Source organism: Eulemur rufifrons, chromosome 8 (genome assembly GCF_041146395.1).
Source record: "Eulemur rufifrons isolate Redbay chromosome 8, OSU_ERuf_1, whole genome shotgun sequence".
NCBI lineage: Eukaryota > Metazoa > Chordata > Mammalia > Primates > Lemuridae > Eulemur > Eulemur rufifrons.
This window is the reverse complement of record NC_090990.1, coordinates 90,105,000-90,126,561: the sequence shown is the minus strand read 5'-3', so window position 1 is coordinate 90,126,561 and position 21,562 is coordinate 90,105,000. Positions and strand designations below refer to the sequence as shown.

General features: G+C 40.8%; 1 pseudogene; it reads right to left on the bottom strand.

The window, feature by feature from the left end:
- Positions 1-4,260: 4,260 nt before the first annotated feature.
- On the bottom strand, positions 4,261-4,606 carry LOC138389796 (NADH dehydrogenase [ubiquinone] 1 beta subcomplex subunit 3 pseudogene; annotated as a pseudogene).
- Between the last annotated feature and the right edge of the window lie 16,956 nt (positions 4,607-21,562).

Genomic DNA, 21,562 nt, shown 5'->3' with positions numbered 1-21,562 from the left:
ATTTATGCTCAGGTTAGAATTATGAGACATTTGTTAGAGTCTTTGATCTATGTTGACCAGAGAAAAACGTATCTTCTCAATAGTGACTGCTCTGGAAAGTTCTTGTTAGCTATTAGCTACAGGTTTCCTCCATCCAAGGAGGACATCTAGAGGCTACTTGTGATGTGTAGCCTGTCCAGAAATGCTTTCCAAACTGTTGTCTTAACAGATCCTATCAGACATTGTAAATACAGGTCCAACAAGTCCAAGTAGAATAAATATTAATGTATAGCTAATTTTAAGGGAAGAAACAAACCTAAGGAGGTTACATTTACTTTCTAGGCAAGCAGTACATTACAGGGTGCAGAAGAACTTATAAATGCAATGAGTGGGGAGAATAGTTTTGAAGGGCATTTTGGGGACAGTTGGAGAAATTTGAGTGTCGACTCAATGTTGGTTGACGTGATTGAGTTAATGTTGGTTTTTTAGGTATGGTTAAGACATTGTGCTTGTGTGGGAGAATGTTCCTGTTCTTGGGAGATGCAGGCTGAGATATTTAACGATGATGTACGAGGACATATACAACCTACTTTCAGATGTTTTGGCAAAAGGGAGGTGTGTGTACACACTTGTACAGTGACAAAGCAGGTGTGGCAAGATGTCAACAGTTGGTAAATCCTAGGTGGGGAGGATGGAGGTATTCATTACACTGTTGTTTCAACTTTTCTGCAAATTTAATTTTTTTCAAAATAAAAATAATTAGAATGCAAAAGCATTAAGCAAAGTCACTTAAAATCTTATCTGAATTTGTATCTCAACTGTTGTGACATATTACGCTGTTTTGTTCTTGTGTTGAAATTTAACTTTTTTTTTTTTTTTTTTGGAGACAGAGTCTTGTTCTTTTGCCCAGGGTAGAGTGCCGTGGCGTCAGCCTAGCTCACAGCAACCTCAAACTCCTGGGCTCAAGTAATCCTCCTGCCTCAGCCTCCTGAGTAGCTAGGACTACAGGCATGCACCACCATGCCCGGCTAATTTTTTCTATATTTTTAGTTGTCCAGATAATTTCTTTCTATTTTTTAGTAGAGACAGGGTCTCGCTCTTGCTCAGGCTGGTCTCGAACTCGTGGGCTCAAGCGATCCTCCCGCCTCGGCCTCCCAGAGTGCTAGGATTATAGGCATGAGCCACCATGCCTGGCCGAAATTTAACTTTTTATGTCTTCCATTCCCACTATATTGTAATCACTCACATGGTTATCCTCTGATCTTTGTGTTACTCATACAACATGTAACAAACACAAATATTTGCTGATGCTGGGAATAAAAGTGATAGAAAACTTTGTAACTCTCCAATTGTGCTATGGCTCTCTTTGCTCTTACTTGGAGCCAGGAGGGTGCTTCCTTCCTCCCTTTCCCCCACCCCCAGCTTCCCTGGCTGACTCATATTTACCCTCCAGGTTCCCAGGCCAGGGGAAGTCTTCTTGCCCTCGTCTGTGCACTTTGGTCATTTCCCCTGTGTTAGCACTTATTGCACAGTATATTCTAATTGTCTGTTTTCTTGACTGAATTCCCAGACTAGACTACACTTTCCCTGAGGAGAAGGGAATTTTGTCTGCTTTTTTTTTTTTTTTTTTTTTTTTAACAGCTGTACGTCTAGTCCCTGGTACAGTAGCTGGCACACAGTAAGAGCTTAAAAAATACTTCCTGAATGATTGGCCAATGATTGGTCACTGGGCGACCAGGGTTTTAAAGAGCCAAACTGGATTACAGCCAAACTAGAACCCTCCTATATACATATAAAACACTCGTTAGGAGAGTAGGGAGAAAGCCACTGATCAGGGAAGTAGGATGTGGCTGAACAGTTTTTGTTGTTTTTTAGCCAAACTAAAAACTGGCACCCTTGGGTTGGCAATAGGAAAGTTACGTGGGATGGAGGAGACCAAGATTCCAGGCCAGAGCAGTAACTAGGAAGGTGCTCCAGAGGTCCTGCCGAGGCATGCCAGCCTGTGAACCAGACTTCCGGTAAGTCTAGAGGTGGATGGTAAGCCTTTGGGTGCTCTCCATATGGGTAAGCGTACAAATGCACGTGCTCCAAATCCCCCTATTGGACAGACACTGCTGGGAGAAGCAGCTGGAGTTCGTGGTCTCATTCCCTTACGCTGGTATTTGGGGTGTGGCACCAGTTCTAAAGAGCCCTATGTTAGGGGGTCTCAGATGAGCAGCTCTCTTGGTTCTCTGTCCCTCAAGCCACTCTCTTTCTGCCTTTAAAGAATACCTGATGGCCTGGTGCAGTGGCTCATGCCTGTAATCCCAGCACTTTGGGAGGCCAAGGGAGGGGCATTGCTTGAGGCCAGGACTTCTGAAAAATTTTTAATTCTAATGTTTAAATGTGTAATTGTATAAAGAAACTGAAGTTTTTTATTAGCATTCAGTAGTCCCTTTTTACTTGCTGTTTAATTTGCCCAACTCTTACAATCTTACTTTCTCATCAATTTCTTCCATTTCTAGCTTATATTTCTGCACAAGAGATTCCTATAGATTTAGATTATTATGCTAATTGTGTTAATCCAGGAAATAATTGTGAAATTGTTGGTCAATTTTTCCTTCTTAAGTTTTACAGCTGACGATTTCTGGTTTTAATACATTCCAGCTGCATTTCAAGAGTGTGGGTTCCAGGTATTCAGGGTAGAAGATGAAAGGTGTTTTATGACCTAGGCTCTGAAATCACAGAGTCAATTCTGCCATATCCATTGCTCAAAGCAAACCACAGGATCAGCTCAGATTCAAGGAAAAAAGAAATAGGCTATACACTCTGAAGCACATGAATGTCGTAAGTTAAGTCTCTCATTCTTAGGGAAAATGGTTTTAAAGCACAGAACTTGTGAAATTGAAGTTGGATTGCAAATAAGTTACAGTTTTAGTACCAAAAATTGAAAAAGTCTTGTTTAACTTGGCTGTCTTTCCTGGTGACATTTTTTTGTTAAGTTCTGAAGCAGTCTTATTTCCAAAAAATGAGTCATTTTCTTCACTGTTTTTTTTTTTTATTGCAACCTACACGTAACAGTGAGCAACTCAGGTAGTCAGTTCAGCCCCTCCCCTTTTTAGGTTCTTTATGGTCTCTTTACATATCATCACACAGTTTTGGAGAAACAGCATATAAATTTCTGTTTTACTGTAATTCTTTTCTCCATTCTCATACTCAATGTAATTTGCAAATTAAAAATAGAGATTCTTCTTGTCCCACACTTTGAAAACATGATGACAGGGCATGCCAACATTTAACATCTTTTCCATGGAAGGCAACAAGGATAGTCATCTTATAGGCACATATCTAAATAGGCTATCTTCTTTTTTTTTTTTTTTTTTTTTTTTGAGACAGAGTCTCACTCTGTTGCCCAGGCTAGAGTGAGTGCCGTGGCGTCAGCCTAGCTCACAGCAACCTCAAACTCCTGAGCTCAAGGGATGCTCCTGCCTCAGCCTCCCGAGTAGCTGGGACTACAGGCATGCACCACCATGCCCGGCTAATTTTTTCTATATATATTTTTAGCTGTCCATACAATTTCTTTCTATTTTTAGTAGAGATGGGGTCTCGCTCTTGCTCAGGCTGGTCTCGAACTCCTGAGCTCAAACGATCCGCCCACCTCGGCCTCCCAGAGTGCTAGGATTACAGGCGTGAGCCACCGCGCCCGGCCTAAATAGGCTATCTTCTTCCATTTCTGTGAAGTCAAAAATCTCATTAAGTGCTTCTATATGTTTTAAGGAAACTGAAAACCACCAAAAAGTTTTATCATTTCTTAGTCCATTTGGGCTGCTATAACAAAATACCACAGACTGGGTAATTTATTTTTTTGACTGGCATATGCTTTTTTTTTTTTTATTAAATCTTACTTATATTCTTGGCCAGGCGCGGTGGCTTACGCCCGTAATCCTAGCACTTGGGAGGCCGAGGCAGGTGGACAATGTTTGAGTTCAGGAGTTCGAGACCAGCCTGAGCAAATGCCAAAAAAATAGATAGAAATTATCTAGACAACTAAAAATATATAGAAAAAATTAGCCGGGCATGGTGGCACATGCCTGTAGTCCCAGCTACTCAGGAGGCTGAGGCAGAAGGATCGCTTAAGCCCAGGAATTTGAGGTTGCTGTAAGCTAGGCTGACGCCATGGCACTCTAGCCCGGGCAAAAGAGCGAGACTCTGTCTCCAAAAGAAAAAAAAAAAAATCTTACTTATATTCTTTAAGGGACAAACAGACACAAGTACGCTACAGTGAAGAAATCTTATTTTTATAAGAGAGTTATAAAATCACTAAGTTACTTCCAGGTATTATCTTCAGTGATGCTTCTTATCTTTATCCAGGGACTTCAGGAAATATTCAGCCCCTATAGCTACCACAAATGCAGCAAATCCCCATTTGAGTCCTTTTGGTAATGCACCAACAAAGGAAATACTGTTTGCAAAAGCCACTCATGTATCTCCAAGCTTCATTGCGGCCCCATGGATCTCTTAGTCCTCGCGCAGCCAGCTTCTGTTGGATAGTTTCTAATGGTGTCCCTTCTATCTTCCACTGTTTATAATCTGGAAGTTCCATTTTACTATGTCCATGTTCATGTTCATGTCCATGTCCATGGGCCATGTCTCTGATTCCTTATAAAGAGGTCTCTCACCAAATCCCTAATTTACCTGTCGGCAATCTGACCTCTCAGGACACTCAACACTCCCTGGGTAATTTATAAACAACAGAAATTTATTACTCACAGTTCTGGAGGCTGGAAGGTCCACGATCAAGGGGCCAGTAAAGCCAGTATATGGTGAGGGCTCACTCTCTGCTTCATAGATGGCACCTTCTTGCTATGTCCTCACTTGGTGGAAGGGGCCAGCTGTTCCTTCAGGGCATTATAAGGGCATTAATTTTTTATAAGGGCATTAATTCCATTCATGATAGCAGGTCTAATCACCCCCCAAAATCACCACCTTTTAATACTATTGCACTGAGGATTAGGTTTCAATATATGAATTGGGGGGGGTACATAGACATTCAAACTGCAGCAATTATGAAAGCCTCAAAATCACAGGTAAACAAATCATACATTATCCTTGTTCATTTCATTCTGCTATACCAGAATATGACAGACTGAGTAATTTATAATGAATAGAAATGTATTGGCTTATAGTTCTGGAGTCTGGAAAGTCCGACATCAAGGGGCCAGCATCTTACGAAGAAGACCTTCTTGCTGCATCACCCCATGGCGGAAGGTGGAAGGGCAAGAGAGGGCAAGAGTGAGAGAGCAAGAGGGGGCTGAACTTGTTGTTTTTTTTTTTTCAGCAAACCCACTCTACTGATATTTAACACATTTTGGTGATAATGACATTAATCTATTCATGAGGTCAGAGCCATCATGACCTAATCACATCTTATTAGGCCCCACCTCCCAACATTTTAGCACTGGGGACTAAGTTTCCAACACATAAGCTTTGGGGCCACCTTCAAACCAAAGCATGCTGCCCTTGGCCCCCAAAATTCATGTTCTTCTCACAGTGCAAAATATATTCATTCCATCCCGGAAGTTTTAACTCTTTCCAGCATCAACTCAAAAGTCCAAAGTCTGGGCCAGACATGGTGGCTCACACCTGTAATCCTAGCACTTTGGGAGGCTGAGGTGGGAGGATTGCTTGAGATCAGGAGTTAGAGGTTGCAGTGAGCTATGATGATGTCACTGCACTCTAGCCCAGGCAACAGAGTGAGACCCTGTCTCAAAAAAAAAAAAAAAAAAAAAAAGTCCAAAGTCCAGAGGCTCATCTAAATCAGATGTGGGTGAGACTCAAGGCATGATTCATCCTGAGGCAAATTATTCTCCGATTATGAGCTTATGAAATTAATAAGCTATGCGCTTCTGAAATACAGTGGTGGGACAGATATAGGATAGACATTCCTGTTCCAAAAGGGAGAAATAGACAAGAAGAAAGGGGTAACTGGTCCCAAGTCAGTCCAAAATCCAACAGGGAAAACAACAGTAAGTCTTTTTGTGTTTGTTTGTTTTTTTGAGGCAGTGTCTCACTCTGTAATCCAGGCTGGAGTGCAGTAGCGTGATCATAGCTCACTGCAGCCTTGAACTCCTAGGCTCCAGTGATCCTCCTGAAGTAGCTCAGTCTCCTGAGTAGCTAGGACTATAGGCACGTGTCACCATACCAGGCTAATTTGGGGGGCTTTTTTTGTAGAGATGGGATCTCATTCTTTTGCTCAGACTGGTCTTGAACTCTTGACCTCAAGCAATCCTCCCACCTACACTTCTCAGAATAGTGGGATTACAGGTATAAGCCACTGCACCCAGCGTGGCAGTAAGTCTTAAAGCTGGAGAATAATCTCCTTTGACTCCATGTCCCACATCCTGGGCACACTGGGGTCAGGGTTGGGTCCCCAAAGGCCTCATGCAGCCCCATCCCTATGGCTTTGCTGGGTTCAGCCCATGCAGCAGTTCTCACAGATTAGAGTCTTATGCCTATAGATTTTCCAAGCTGCAGTTGCATGCTGATGGCTCTACAGTTCTAGGATCTTAAGAAAATGATTTGAAACTCCTTTTTTTAAATCCAAAGTACCTATATGAGCTAGGAAGAATTTTTATTTGTTGCTGTTCCTGTGATTTGAGGCATTCCTTGATATATTGTAGAAAGCATGATTGTTGGTAGTGGCCTGTCAGAATCAGCTCTCCGTCATAAGGGGCCAACCCATTTGTCATCAAAATTTCCCCTTTTGTTTGCCAACAACATATTTTAGTTGCAACCTCTGAATTAGGAAATATAACTTTACTCAGTTTCGTAGAACAATCAAGGAATAGATACCATAATGCATGTTAATCCACGTTTGTTTGTGTGGTTTGCTCAAGCTCATTCAGCAGCAATTATTTTAGATGGAGCATTAGTGCCTTTTGAAGAGATGAAAAAGCTTTTGACTGATGTAGAAGTACTTGCCTTTCTCATTCCAGACATGTGAGATTCAGTCTTTAAGTTAGTGCTTTCACTGCCCAATCCCAAATTCTTGCCTGCAAATTGTGCAGTATGCTCTATTTTTGTTATGTACCTCCTTAATCCTGTGCTATGTGTCCTTCTATCTAACCATCAATCTGAATTTATTATCTGAACTCTTGGGAAAAAAACATGGTCACAATATTAAAAATTAAGGCCGGGCGAGGTGGCTCACGCCTGTAATCCTAGCACTCTGGGAGGCCGAGGCGGGTGGATCGCTCGAGGTCAGGAGTTCGAGACCAGCCTGAGCAAGAGTGAGACCCCGTCTCTACTAAAAATAGAAAGAAATTATATGGACAACTAAAATATATATATACAAAAAATTAGCCGGGCATGGTGGCGCATGTCTGTAGTCCCAGCTACTCGGGAGGCTGAGGCAGTAGGATCGCTTAAGCCCAGGAGTTTGAGGTTGCTGTGAACTAGACTGACGCCACGGCACTCACTCTAGCCCGGGCAACAGAATGAGACTCTGTCTCAAAAAAAAAAAAAAAAATTAAACTAGCACTATCTTAATACAAAGCACAATAGTTAATCCGCAGGCAAAGTCAAAGCTGGTTTATTTCAAGGCATGTAAATTGTCCACTTAAATTGAATCCCTCAGAGCAAGGGATACGGGAAGATCCATTATTGTGAACTGATTATCAAGGTGGTCAACATCAGCCTGGTAGCGGTGGAGTGCGAGGAGGTAGCAACCAGAGACTACAGAAGGCAGATAATTTATGTCAAATCCATTTGACACTAAAAACAATGTTGTGCCAGGCCTGATGGTGCATTCCTGTAATCCCAGCTATTCAGGAGGCAGAGATGGGAGGATCCCTTGAGACTAGTTCAAGACCAGCCTGGGAAACAAAGAGGCCTTGTCTAGAAAGAAAGGAAGGAAGGGAGGGAGGGAGAGAGGGAGGGAGAGTTGCTTTCAGCCTCTATTTTTAGGAACACCAAATGCCTTTTGCACCTTTCCCTAATCTTCCACACTGGGAGTTTTCCTGTCCTCGCAAGGGGTCTCCCAGTACCTGGGATTTTCATGCTGGACCACTCCTTCCACAGGGTTGCCTTCTCACCCTATCCAGAAGTTCGTGCAAGACTGTTGCTCTGTGGGGATGCCCTCCCCACCCTACTGGGCTTTGAACTTCTTCCTCCTGGCTGCCTGCATGGATTCTGCTTTGCCCTGCCTCGGCTCTCAGAGCCTGTTCTGCCTTGTCCCTCTGCAGGTGTAGTGCTCAACAGACAAACCAAAGAATACGGACTAGGATAGAATAGAAGGTATGAGTATGAGTGAGGATTATTTTTCGAAACTTTAAAAATTTCATTTGTGTGGATATATAATTGGATTAACTGACTTGGAATGTAAAATGTATTTCTTAAAGTTGATCAAGGTAAAATAAAGTTTGAAAACCACTAATGAATATATAGTATGATCCTAATTTTGCTTAAAAAAATGAACCAACATTTAATGGGTGAAGGAGAGATTATAGTGTAACTTTCACCTTTCTAATCTATGTTCTGTATTACTTTAATTCTTATGAGAGAGTAAGATACGTATTATTTAAAAAATAAAAGTTAACACAAATTTAAATGTGTGTGTACATATGCACAAAAAAATTTAAAATACCGAAAGGAAAAATACCAAAAATATTTATATCTGAGTAGTGGGATTATAGATAGCTTTTACATTCTTTATAATTTTCTGCATTTTCTAAATTTCCTAAAGTGGGAATTTGTTACTCTGATGATTTTTTTTTTTGAAATGGAGTCTCACTTGGTCACCCTGGCTAGAGTACAGTGTCATCATCATAGCTCATTGCAACCTCAAACTCCTGGGCTCAAGCCATCCTCCTGCCTCTCTGTCTCCTGAGTAGCTGGGACAACAGGCATCCACTTTGCAGGGCTAATTTTTCTTTTTTTAGTAGAGATGGTGGGGGGTCTCTCTCTTGCTCAGTCTGGTCTTGAACTCCTGACCTCAAGTGATACTCCAGCCTCAGCCTCCTAAGTGCTAGGATAACAGGCATGAGCCACTGCACCTGGCCTCTGATGATTTTTCAATTTAAATTTTCAAAAGAAATATTAGGGTCCCCCTTAATGATCTCATTTTAACTTGATTACTTCTATAAGGACTCTATTTCCAAATAAGGTCATATTGTGAAGTACTAAGGGTTAGGATTTCAACATATGAATTTTGTGGGGATCACAATTCAACCTGCCACTCAAGCTTCTTCATAGTATGGTTGTCCTAGGTCCTAAGAGAGCAAGCACAAAAGCTGTAGAGGACTATGCTCTAAAACTTTTACAATATCACTCCACCATATTCTATTAGTCAAAGCAAATCACAAGACCAGTCCAGATTTAAAGGATGGGGAAATAGATTTTACCTCTTGAAAGACCAAAAGAATATTATGGCCATGTTTTCAATCTACCACAGGGTTTTAAACTTTTTTATAATTACCTAGCTAGGCCGGGCGCGGTGGCTCACGCCTGTAATCCTAGCACTCTGGGAGGCCGAGGTGGGCGGATCGTTTGAGCTCAGGAGTTCGAGACCAGCCTGAGCAAGAGCGAGACCCCATCTCTACTAAAAATAGAAAGAAATTATATGGACAGCTAAAAATATATATATAGAAAAAATTAGCCGGGCATGGTGGTGCATGCCTGTAGTCCCAGCTACTCGGGAGGCTGAGACAGGAGGATCGCTTGAGCTCAGGAGTTTGAGGTTGCTGTGAGCTAGGCTAACGCCACGGCACTCACTCTAGCCTGGGCAACAGAGTGAGGCTCTGTCTCAAAAAAAAAAAAATAAATAAAAAAAAAAATAATAAAATAAAAATATAATTACCTAGCTATAGGCGGGGCATGGTGGCTCACGCCTGCAATCCTAGCACTCTGGGAGGCCAAGGCGGGCGGATCATTTGAGCTCAGGAGTTCAAGACCAGCCTGAGTAAGAGCAAGACTCCATCTCTACTAAAAAAAAAAAAAAAAAAAAAAAAATAGAAATTAGCTGGACAACTAAAAAAATATATATAAAAAATTAGCTGGGCATGGTGACGCATGCCTGTAGTCCCAGCTACTTGGGAGGCTGAGGCAGGAGGATCGCTTGAGCCCAGGAGTTTGAGGTTGCTGTGAGCTAGGCTGACGCCACGGCACTCTAGCCTGGGCAACAGAGTGAGACTGTGTTTCAGAAAAAAAATAAAAATAAAAAGTAATTACCTAGCTATATGGCCTTGGGCTAATCATAAAAGTATGGATTCTTAGAACTAGAAGGGAACCAGGCCAATTTTAACTCTCACTGCTGAATAAATTTCCTCTGTCCCCTGCCACCCCTGAGCTCCTCTTCTCTTTCCTTTTTATGAGCTGTTCCTAGATGAACTCATGAAGCCTCAGTGCTCTTGCTTATGCTATTTCTTCTGACTTGAAATCCAATGCCTCCTTCTTATTTCCCATCCTTTTATTGAGGTATAGTGTTTATACAGCAAAGTACATTTCTTACCCTATAAGTATGTACAATTTTTATATGTCAATTAAAAATAATTTAAAAAGAAAAGTATACATGTATGTACACCCTGGAACAACATGGGTTTGAACATGGGTTTGAGGGTCCATTTATATGTGGATTTTTCCACCAAACTTGGATTGATTCTTGGGTTGTGAAACCCACATATACAGAGGGTCAATTTTTTGTATAGGTGGATTCTGCAGGGCCAACTTATAGTCCTGGAACTAACAAGTGTTCAGAGGGACAATTGTATATATATGTCACATATCAGGAAAAAAAGTATAGTTCATAAGTTTACTGCTTCATGAATCTCACAAACTAAGCACATCCACATCATCAGCATCTAAAAGTGGAACATTACTGGCATCCCAGAATCCCTGTTTATGTCTGTGTTCAAATTTCTTCTTTTTATAAAGACACCAGTTACATTGAATGACCTCATTTTAACTTGATTACCTCTGTAAAGACCCTATTTCCAAATAAGTTCACTTTTTGAGGTACTGGGAGTTAGGACTTCGACATATCTTTTTGGAGGACACAATTCAACCCATGCAATGGGTCATATTAGAATTAAAGACATCTGAGATTTGATGAAATAACATTTATAATTCATTTTTTGTTTAAGCTAGTTGGAGCTGATTTTCTGACATTATCGTAGTCCATACAATCTATACGATCACTACAAACACTCTGGTACGACCATGTTTATTTAATGCAAATTACTCATACATAATTGGTAAACTGGAGAATGGTGTCAGTAGAACAAAAAAGTTGTGTTACTTCATTTGGACATTTCTCAGCATGTTGATGTTTTGAAATGATTAGTAATAAAGTTTCTCACAATTAAAGAGAAAGAGAAAACTTTAGCAATTTATGAAGACTTAGAAAAACAAAGTTGAAAATCCTGCAGAAGTGCCACTGTTTATTGTGAATATAAGGGCCTTCTGTTAGTGAATAAGTAGTTTAGTGTCTTCGGGAACCACTGCATTTTCCATCAAGCTATCTAGAAAGCTGCCAAGTGCAGATGAAGAAGGTGCAAAGACATGTTTTCCTTTAATATGGCTTTACAGATCTTCCTTAGCACCCTTGCTTCCTCTCCAACTTCATAACTGTATGTCTTGTGACTCTTATCTGCAAAAAAGGCAAGCTCAATTTATTTCTCAATGTTCCCTAAAATGCAATTCCCTTCCCCTTTTGCCTAGCTGATTCCTACTTATCTCTTACCTCTTAGCCTAAGCCTTGCCCTGGGAGAAGTTTCCCACCTCAGTTACCTCACCTTCACATGCCTATGTGTTTCCATAGCAACCCTTGTCACCTATCAACACTTATTAACATGTTATTGTGATTACTTGTTTGATGCTTGTCTTCCTGACTAGATTCTAAGCCCTATGAGGGCAGAGAGTGAGTTGCTCTTAACCACTAGTGCATCCCCAGCAACTAGTACAGTGCCTGGTGTACGCAAAGTGCTCATTAAATATTTATTAAATAAAATAGAACATTAGAAATCACTGTTTTCTATCTTTTCTCCAAGTAATTTTGTCAAATTATTTGTAATTTGGTTTATTAGTTTACTAGGGCTGCTGTAACAAAGTACCATAGACTAGGTGGCTTAAACAACAAACTTATTTTCTCACAGTTCTGGAGGCTGGAAGTCTGAGATGAAGATTGGTTTCTTCTAAGACCTCTCATTGGTTTGTAGATGGTTGTCTTCTCCCCGTGTCTCCTCCCTGTGTCTTCAGAACACAACCCCACAAAGAATTGTTACCATCTGTGGTTGCTTTAGCTATATACTGTGTTTGTGTCCAAATTTCCTCTTCTTATAAGGACACCAGTCACATTGCATTCGGGACCACCCTAATGGCCTCATTTTAACTTGATCACCTCATTAAAGACTTTGTTCCAAATACAGTCACATTCTAAGATACTGGAAGTTAGGGCCTCAATATATGAATTTTGTGGTGCGGGGCACAATTCAGATCTAACAAGGGCCCTCATGGAGGAGATCTGAGACACTCCAATTACACTCCATCTGCCAGGTATGTGAACGAGGTCATCACCTACCTTCCAAGCCAGACAACCCTGAATGCTGTTACCAACGTCAGATCAGCAGAACTGTTCAGCCAATCTATTAATTGTAAGAAGTAATAAATCACTGCTGTTTTAAGACAGTATGCTTTGAGAGATGGTTTGTTATGCAGCAACAGATAACTGAAATGACCCCATTTCACACAAATTCTAAATCAGGCCCAGGTCCACCAACCACAGTTAGTGATAGGCTACATGTTAAGTGGATTGTTTAGTCAGCTTTTTCATTATTACCATTGAAAGGGAAATGAGTACTAATTTATTAATTTTAAGTGAATAGATATTGCTACTGGCAACATGTATTATTTTATTTTTTTTTATTTCAGCTTATTATGGGGGGTACAAAAGTTCAGGTTACATACGTTGCCCCCGTACCCCACCTGTCCCCCCAAGTCAGAGCTCCAGGCGTGTCCATTCCCCAGACAGTGCGCATTGCACTCATCATGTAGGTATATACCCATCCCCTCCTCGCACCCCCACCTCAGTCTGGTATCATTCCCAGATGTGAATTTAGGTGATGATCAGGGAAACCAATTTTCTGGTGAGTACATGTGATGCTTGTTTTTCCATTCTTGGGATACTTCACTTAATATAATGGGTTCCAACTTTCTCCAGGAGAACCAAAGAGATGTCGTATCACTATTATTTCTTATAGCTGAGTAATATTCCATGGCATACATATACCATAATTTACTAATCCCATCATGAATTGATGGGCATTTGGGTTGTTTCCACATCTTTGCGATTGTGAATTGTACTGCTATAAACATTCAGGTACAGGTGTCTTCGTCTTAGAATGACTTATGTTCTTTTGGGTAGATGCCCAATAATGGGATTGCTGGATTGAATGGTAGGTCTATTTGAATCTGTTTAAGGTATCTCCATAATGCTTTCCACAGGGGTTGCACTAGTTTGCAGTCCCACCAGCAGTGTATGAGTGTTCCTGAATCTCCGCATCCATGCCAACATGTGTTGTTTTGGGACTTTTTGATAAAGGCCATTCTCACAGGTTAAGTGATATCTCATTGTGGTTTTGATTTGCATTTCTCTGATGATTAGGGATGTTGAGCATTTTTTCATATGTTTGTTAGCCATTCTTATATCTTCTTTTGAAAAATTTCTATTCATGTCGTTTGCCCACTTCTTGATAGGGTTGTTTGATTTTTTCTTGCTGATTTTCCTGAGTTCTAAATAGATTCTTGTTATCAGTCCTTTATCTGATGTGTAGTATGTGAAAATTTTTTCCCATTCTGTAGGTGGTCTGTTTATTCTCGTGACTGTTTCTTTGGCTGTGTAGAAGCTTTTTAATTTAATCAGGTCCCATTCATTTATTTTTGTTGTTGCTGTGGTTGCCTTAGGGGTCTTCCTCATAAATTCTTTGCCTAGGCCAATGTCTGTAAGAGTCTTTCCTACATGGTCTTCTAGAATTCTAATCGTTTTACACCTAAGGTTCAAGTCTGTTATCCACTGTGATTTGCTTTTTGTGAGAGGTGAAAGCTGTGGGTCCTGTTTCAGTCTTCTACAGGTGGCTATCCAATTTTCCCAGCACCATTTATTGAATAGGGATTCTTGTCCCCAGAGTATGTTTTTGCCTGCTTTGTCAAAGATTAGGTGTCTATATAAGGATGGTTTTATATTTGGATTTTCTGTTCTGTTCCACTGGTCTGTGTCCCTGCACTTGTGCCAATACCAGGCAGTTTTAAGAACCACAGCCTTGTAGTGTAGTTTGAAGTCTGGCAAATTAATACCTCCCATTTTGTTTTTATTGCTTAAAATTGCTTTTGCTATACGGGGTCTTCTCTGATTCCATACAAAGGGTATAATTATTTTCTCTACATCTATGAAAAATGATGTTGGTAATTTAATAGGGATTGCATTGAATCTGTAGATCACTTTGGGTAGTATAGACATTTTAACAATGTTGATTCTTCCAATCCACAAGCATGGTATGGTTTTCCACCTATTTACAAGTTCTGCTATTTCCTTCCTCAGTGTTTCATAGTTTTCCCTATAGAGGTCCTTTACCTCTTTAGTTAAATATATTCCTAGATATTTTATTTTCTTTGTTTGCTATTTTGAAGGGTACTGAGTCTTTAATTTGGTTCTCCGATTGACTGTTATTGGCATATATGAATGCCTCTGATTTGTGTGTATTGATTTTGTAACCTGAGACTCTGCTGTATTTGTTAATCAATTCCAGGATTCTCTTGGTTGAATTCTTAGAGTTTTCCAGACATAACATCATATCATCAGCAAAGAGTGAGAGTTTGATCTCTTCTTTCCCCATTTGGACTCCTTTGATTCTGCTCTCTTGCCTGATAGCTCTCACAAGGACTTCCAATACTATGTTCAAAAGTAATGGGGATAGTGGGCAGCCCTGTCTGGTTCCAGTTCTAAGTGGGAATGCTTTCAATTTTTCCCCATTAAGTATGATATTGGCTGTGGGTTTGTCATATATGGCTTGTATCATTTTTAGGTAGGTTCCATCTATGCCTATTTTGTGAAGTGTTTTTATCATAAAAGGGTGTTGAATTTTGTCAAATGCTTTTTCTGCATCTATTGAGAGGATCATATGGTCTTTATTTATGCTTCTATTTATGTGGTGAATTACATTTATAGATTTACGTATGTTGAACCACCCCTGCATCTCTGGGATGAAGCCCACTTGGTCGTGATGGATTATTTTTTTGATAAGCACTTGGATTCGATTTGCTAGGATTTTATTGAGAATTTGTACATCTATATTCATAAGAGAAATTGGTCTGTAGTTCTCTTTGTTTGTTGCATCCTTTCCTGGTTTTGTTATCAATGTTATGTTGGCTTGGGAAAACGTGTTGGGGAGAATTCCATCCTTCTCGATATTGGAGAATAGTTTATGTAGGATGGGCACCAGTTCTTCTTTGTATGTGTGGTAGAATTCGGGTATGAACCCATCTAGACCAGGGCTTTTCTTTTTTATTGCTGTTTCGATTTCAGTTCTTGATATTGGTCTATTCAGGAATTCTATTTCTTCCTGCTTGAGCCTGGGAAGGCTATGTGTTTCTAAAAATTTGTCCATTTCCTCCACATTCTCCAGTTTGTGTGCATAAAGATTCTTGTAGAATTCATAGATGATATCATGTATCTCTGTGGCATCGGTTGTGATTTCTCCTTACATGTTCCTAATGGAGGTTATTAGAGATTTTTCTTTTCTGCTCTTGGTTAGTCTAGCCAGAGGTGTGTCTATTTTGTTTATCTTTTCAAAGAACCAACTTTTTGTTTTATTAATTTCCCTTATGGTTTTTTTGTTGTCCTTTTCATTTAATTCTGATTTGATCTTAGTAATTTCTCACCTTCTGCTGGGTTTGGGGTCATTCTGTTCTTCTTTCTCCAGCTCTTTGAGTCTATTCATTAGGTTGTCTATTTGTAAGTTTTCTGTCTTTTTGATATAGGCATTTATGGATATGAATTTTCCTCTCAGGACTGCTTTATCTGTGTCCCATAGATTTTGATAAGTTGTGTCTCCATTGTCGTTTAATTCAAAGAAACTTTTGATTTCCGTCTTGATTTCTTCCTTTATAGAATAATCGTTCAGGCGAAGGTTGTTTAGCTTCCATGACTTTGAGTAGGAATGAGAGTTTCTGTTAGGGTTCATTATTACTTTTATTCCGCTGTGATCTGAGAAGATGCATGGTATAATTTCTATTTTAAAAAAATTTTTAAGACATGCTTTATGGCCTAGGATATGATCAATCTTAGAGAATGTCCTGTGAGCTGATGAGAAGAATGTATATTCTGTGGACTTTGGGTAGAATGTCCTGTGGATGTCAGTCAGGCCCATTTGTTCTAGCATTCGATTTAAGTCCATTATTTCTTTATTTATTTTCTGTTTGGAGGATCTGTCCTGTACTGTCAGTGGGGTGTTAAAGTCTCCAGCTATTACAGTATTGTTATCTATCATTTGGTTCAGATCAAGTAGGATTTACTTTATGAATCTGGGTGCACCTAAGTTGGGTGCATATATATTAAGTATAGTCATGTCTTCTTGTTGAATTGTGCCTTTCACCAGTATATGGTAACCATCTTTGTGTTTTATTACTTTTGTTGGTTTAACAAAACTTAGTTTTCCAAAACTAAGTTATTGGAAATTAAGACTGCCACACCAGCTTTCTTTTGGCTACCGTTTGCTTGAAATATAGATTTCCATCCTTTTAGTTTCAGTCTAAATGCATCTTTGCAGGTTAGGTGAGTTTCCTGAAGACAGCAGATATTTGGTTTGTGTTTTTTTATCCATTGGGCCAGTCTATGTCTCTTGAGTGGGGAATTCAAGCCATTCACATTTATTGAGAGAACTGACAAGTGGGACTGATTTCTGTTCAGCTTGTTGGGTAGAACTTCATTGTTATGTTTTCTCTCTTGAGCCATTGTGGTAGCTGGAATTTGATCTTTAGCTCTTGAGTAGTTTTACATTTGTGGGTCTTTCTTGTGCTGGTCCGTGTGCAACTCTTTTTTTAGTACTTCTTGGAGGGCTGTCTGTCTTGGTGAATTCCCTCAGTTCTTGTTTATCTGAGAATGTCTTAATTTCTCCGTTGTATAGAAAACTTAGCTTAGCTGGGTACAAGATTCTAGGCTGGCATTATTCTGTTTCAGAAGAGTGAGAATGGGGCCCCAACCTCTTCTTGCTTGTAAGGTTTCAGTTGAGAAATCTAGCGTAATTCTAATGGGCTTTCCTTTGTATGTTACTTGTTTGTTTCTCCTTACAGCTCGAAGAAGTGACTCTTTAGTGGATATTTTGGTCAGTGGGCTGACTACGTGGTGTGGTGTTTTCCTATTTGCTATGAATCTCCCAGGGGTTCTTTGAGCTTCTTGAACCTGTATATCTAGAGTTTTAGCAAGGCCTGGAAAATTTTCCTCAATTATGTCTTCAAATAGCTTATCCAACCCTTGCGTATTATCTTCTTCACCCTGAGGAATGCCAATAACTCTCATGTAAGGCTTCTTCACATAATCTCACATTTCTTGTAGACTCTGATCATTTCTCTTATTTCTTTGTTCTATCTCTGTGACTGACATTTAATTGGAAAGAGTTATCTTCAATCTCTGAGATTCTTTCTTCTGTTTGATGTACCATGCTCTTGAGACTTTCCACTGTGTTTTGTAGCTCTCTGAATAAATTCTTCATTTCTAGGAGTTCAGTTTGGTTTTTCTTCAATATTTCAATCTCTTTAGTGAACTTTTCTTCCAAATCCTGGATTTTTTTTTTTTTGTGGTTTCTTTGTGTTGGTTATCCATTTTTTCTTGTATATTATTCAGCTTGTTTATAATCCATAATTGAAATTTTTCCTGTGACATGTTGGTATTTTGAGTCTGGTTTGTGTTAATTGGTTGAGAGCTGGTATTTCTCTTTGGGGGTGACATTTCCATTTGATTCTTTGTGCTCTCTGTGTTTTTTCGCTGGGCCCTTCCCATCTAGATCTATTGTTACATCTTTTCTTACAGTTTTAGTCTGGTTAGCAGCACACTTTGTACTCTGTTCTTAGGTTGTGAAGCAATCTAGGTATGTTGCTTCCTTTGTCAAGAGGGGGAGACTGTTGTATATTGTTTAGAGTTTTTTCTGCCTCAGTTGGGGGGCTGCTTCTGGTGGGTCCAGCCCTAGAGGATTGGAATGACCTAAGACCATTTTGGCGAGTTAAGTCACTGTGTTGTAGACTTTCAGTTAGCAGGCAGGATCCACAATAGTCGTAGGCAGAAATTCTCTCTGTTTTTGTTTGTTTGGGCTTTTTTCCCCCCCTTTGGTTCTTCCTCTATAGGGGTGGTTTCTGTCTCTTTCTGCGGGAAAGACACTTGGCTACAAGGAGTGGGTGGTGCCCTCGCTCGCTCAGCACCCCAGCTGCTGCAGCTCCCACGGGCAAAAGTCTGCCCTGGCCCAATGTCCCCAAGGACCAGGCTCCACACTCTCGTGTCTGGAGAAGTACTCAGTGTTCACACAAGGGCGGGGCTCCTATAGAGGGTCCACGGATTAGGGGAGGGAGCTTCCCAGGGTGCTGTCTGGCACCCTATGGCTCTGCAGCGGCTAGGTTGTGGACCCCAAGATGTTGACCGCGTGCCTACAGATCGCCGATGCTGGGGGTGAATGTTCAGGGTCCGGCAGGCACCAGAGCCGGGGGCCTGGCGAGCTCAGAAGCCCACAGTAGCTCCCCAGCTAGAAGGCTACCAAAAAGAAAAGAAAAGAAAAGAAAAAAAGAAAAGAAAAGAAAAGAGAAAAAAAAAAAAAAGAAAAGAGAAAAAAAAGAAGAAAAAGAAAAAAAATAAAAAATTAAAAAATAAAATAAGATAATAAAAAAATTAAATTAAATTAAAAAAAAAATTCTGTAATTCGGCGACCCTTCGCTGCTCTTCACCTTAGCGCAGCTCTGCCCCTCCCCCCACTAATCGCCTCTCGGTGGAGATCCCCCAGAGTCCAGGCTGCACCCCATTGATGTCTACTGTCCACAGAGTACATGCAAAGCCTGAGCTCTTGGCGTGCGTTCATGGACTAGGGGAGGGAGCCGCCCAAGGAGCCGCCCAGCACCCTATGGCTCCGCAGCGCCTACGCTGTGGACCGCAAGATGGCTACCGGGCGCCCGCAGATCGCCGACGCTGGGGGTGAATGTTCAGGGTCCGGCAAGCACCAGAGCCGGGGGCCTGGCGAGCATAGAGGCCCACAGGGCCTCCAGCGGCTAGGGAACCGCCGAAAAAAGCAAAAAAATACAAAAAAAATCTGTGGTTCAGTGACCCTTTGCTGCTTTTTGCCTTAGTGCAGCTCCGTCCCTCCCCGCCAAGCGCAGTCTCGGTGGAGATTCCCCAGAGTCTAAGCTGTTTCCCTATGATGTCTCCTGTCCGCAGAGCCCCATGTCTCCCGCGGTGATTCTGCACTGGCTTCAGGCAGGTCTCTAATTAAGTGGGTGTGGAGGTCAGTGGGGAGAACTAGCCGCTTTCCTAAGAGGCTGACCCCGCCCCACTTGATGGTGAGGATGGTGAGGTGGGTGAAGCCGTCCCGCACTCTCCAGAATTTCGTGATCCTATTTCCCGTTCACCTCAGGCTTTTCTTGCTCTCTGTGTCCCACGTTGATTCTCCGTGGATTTACACCGCTGTTCTTGTGGGGGGGGGGGAGCGATCCTCCTCTAGCGTTGTGGTAGGCCGAGATCCATGCCTTCCTCTCCAGGAGCACGAATCCAGGAGGTCACCTCCACTCCACCATCACAGGACCAACCTACTGGTAACATTTATATAGCACTTGGCCAATTGTTTGAAATAGTCTTTTAATAATTGATAAGGTTTTTTAATCAAAGAAATATCAAATCAAAGACTCTCATGGCTAAAAGGACCAACAAGAAGTCGTTTAATCCATCTCCCTGCCTTCAAAGAGAATGACTTATTCTACCTGGCCATAAAAGAATCCTCCTCCTCCTCATTATTGTCATCCAAAAAACTTTTAAAGTGTCAATCTGTAAGTGGAACTGTATTTGGCACTCTGTAGGCATTTAAAGATTTAATACAACAATGCAGAGACAAACCACACATAAATAAAATCCAAAGAAGTGCATACATAAACAGCTTAAGATAAATGCTATAAAAAATGACAAAATTTTTTTCTTTCAGTTTATCTACATAAACATTTTCAGGCCGGGCGCGGTGGCTCACGCCTGTAATCCTAGCACTCTGGGAGGCCGAGGTGGGCGGATCATTTGAGCTCAGGAGTTCGAGACCAGCCTGAGCAAGAGCGAGACCCCATCTCTACTAAAAAATAGAAAGAAATTATACGGACAGCTAAAATATATATATATAGAAAAAATTAGCTGGGCATGGTGGTGCATGCCTATAGTCCCAACTACTTGGGAGGCTGAGACAGGAGGATCCCTTGAGCCCAGGAGTTTGAGGTTGCTGTGAGCTAGGCTGACGCCACGGCACTCACTCTAGCCTGGGCAACAAAGTGAAACTCTGTCTCAAAAAAAAAAAAAAACAAAAAAAAACATTTTCAGCCCATGTAGATATATAGGCAGATAAGTATAACTATACAAGCACATGCATGTGTGCAGTAAAAGATTTAGGGAAAGATGACAGCTTTCAAATATTTGAAAGACTTTGTGTAGAATAAAGATTAGATTTGTTCTGTGTAGCTGCCGGGTAGAACTAGAACCAGAGCGAAACAGGAGGAAGTTTCAAGGGGATATGTTTCCATTTATCTTCAGGAAGAATTTTTTAATAATTAGAACCCTTCAAAATAGACTCCCTTAATAGAATTACTGTAGAGGGGATTCCAGGAGATTAGCCTAGATGACCTCTCAGTTTCTTTCCAGTTTTATGACACCAAGTGAGTCATGTGTCAAAATTAAACATATTTGAGAGATGTAGAAGAAGGTAAATGAATTTTATAGGCAAAAGAATTGCACCAGCTGTGTTTGTTTTAGGAATATACTGAGTTGAGCCCAGGGAAACTGTTAGGTCTCTATTGATAAATCTGAGATTATCTTATGAAGGAGGCAGGATCTGAGTAGAATTCAGAAGGGGACAGTAGAATAGTATAAAGTAAATTACTTGGGAGGTATATTGGGGAGAGTATGATTATTGCAAAAGGTATAGGTAAAAAGGAGACATCCCAGGAGTAGGCCAATTGGATGTATGCCTGCCATAGGAAGGGCAGAGGTTGGAGGAATAGCAGATGAAGAACATTAGGCAATTATAATCCAGGGTATCCTGGAAAATAACTTGGAAACAGGTGAAAATTTTGGCCTTTATACATAATGAAGGAGTAGGGGAGCATGGTCAAAGCAATGAGAGAAAGAAATAGTTTCCATTTAGTGAGTTGCTAGGTGCTAAAAGTGAGGAATCTAGGAAGAAAAGGCTGGTAGCATGAAAATCCAGCAGAGAGATGACCTGAGCCTAAACTGTGTCCTATATCACACTGTTCTTACAGATGTAGAAAAGAGACAGATATTGGAGATACTGTAAAAACTGTAGAAAATATGGCAAGAGTCCAGAAATGC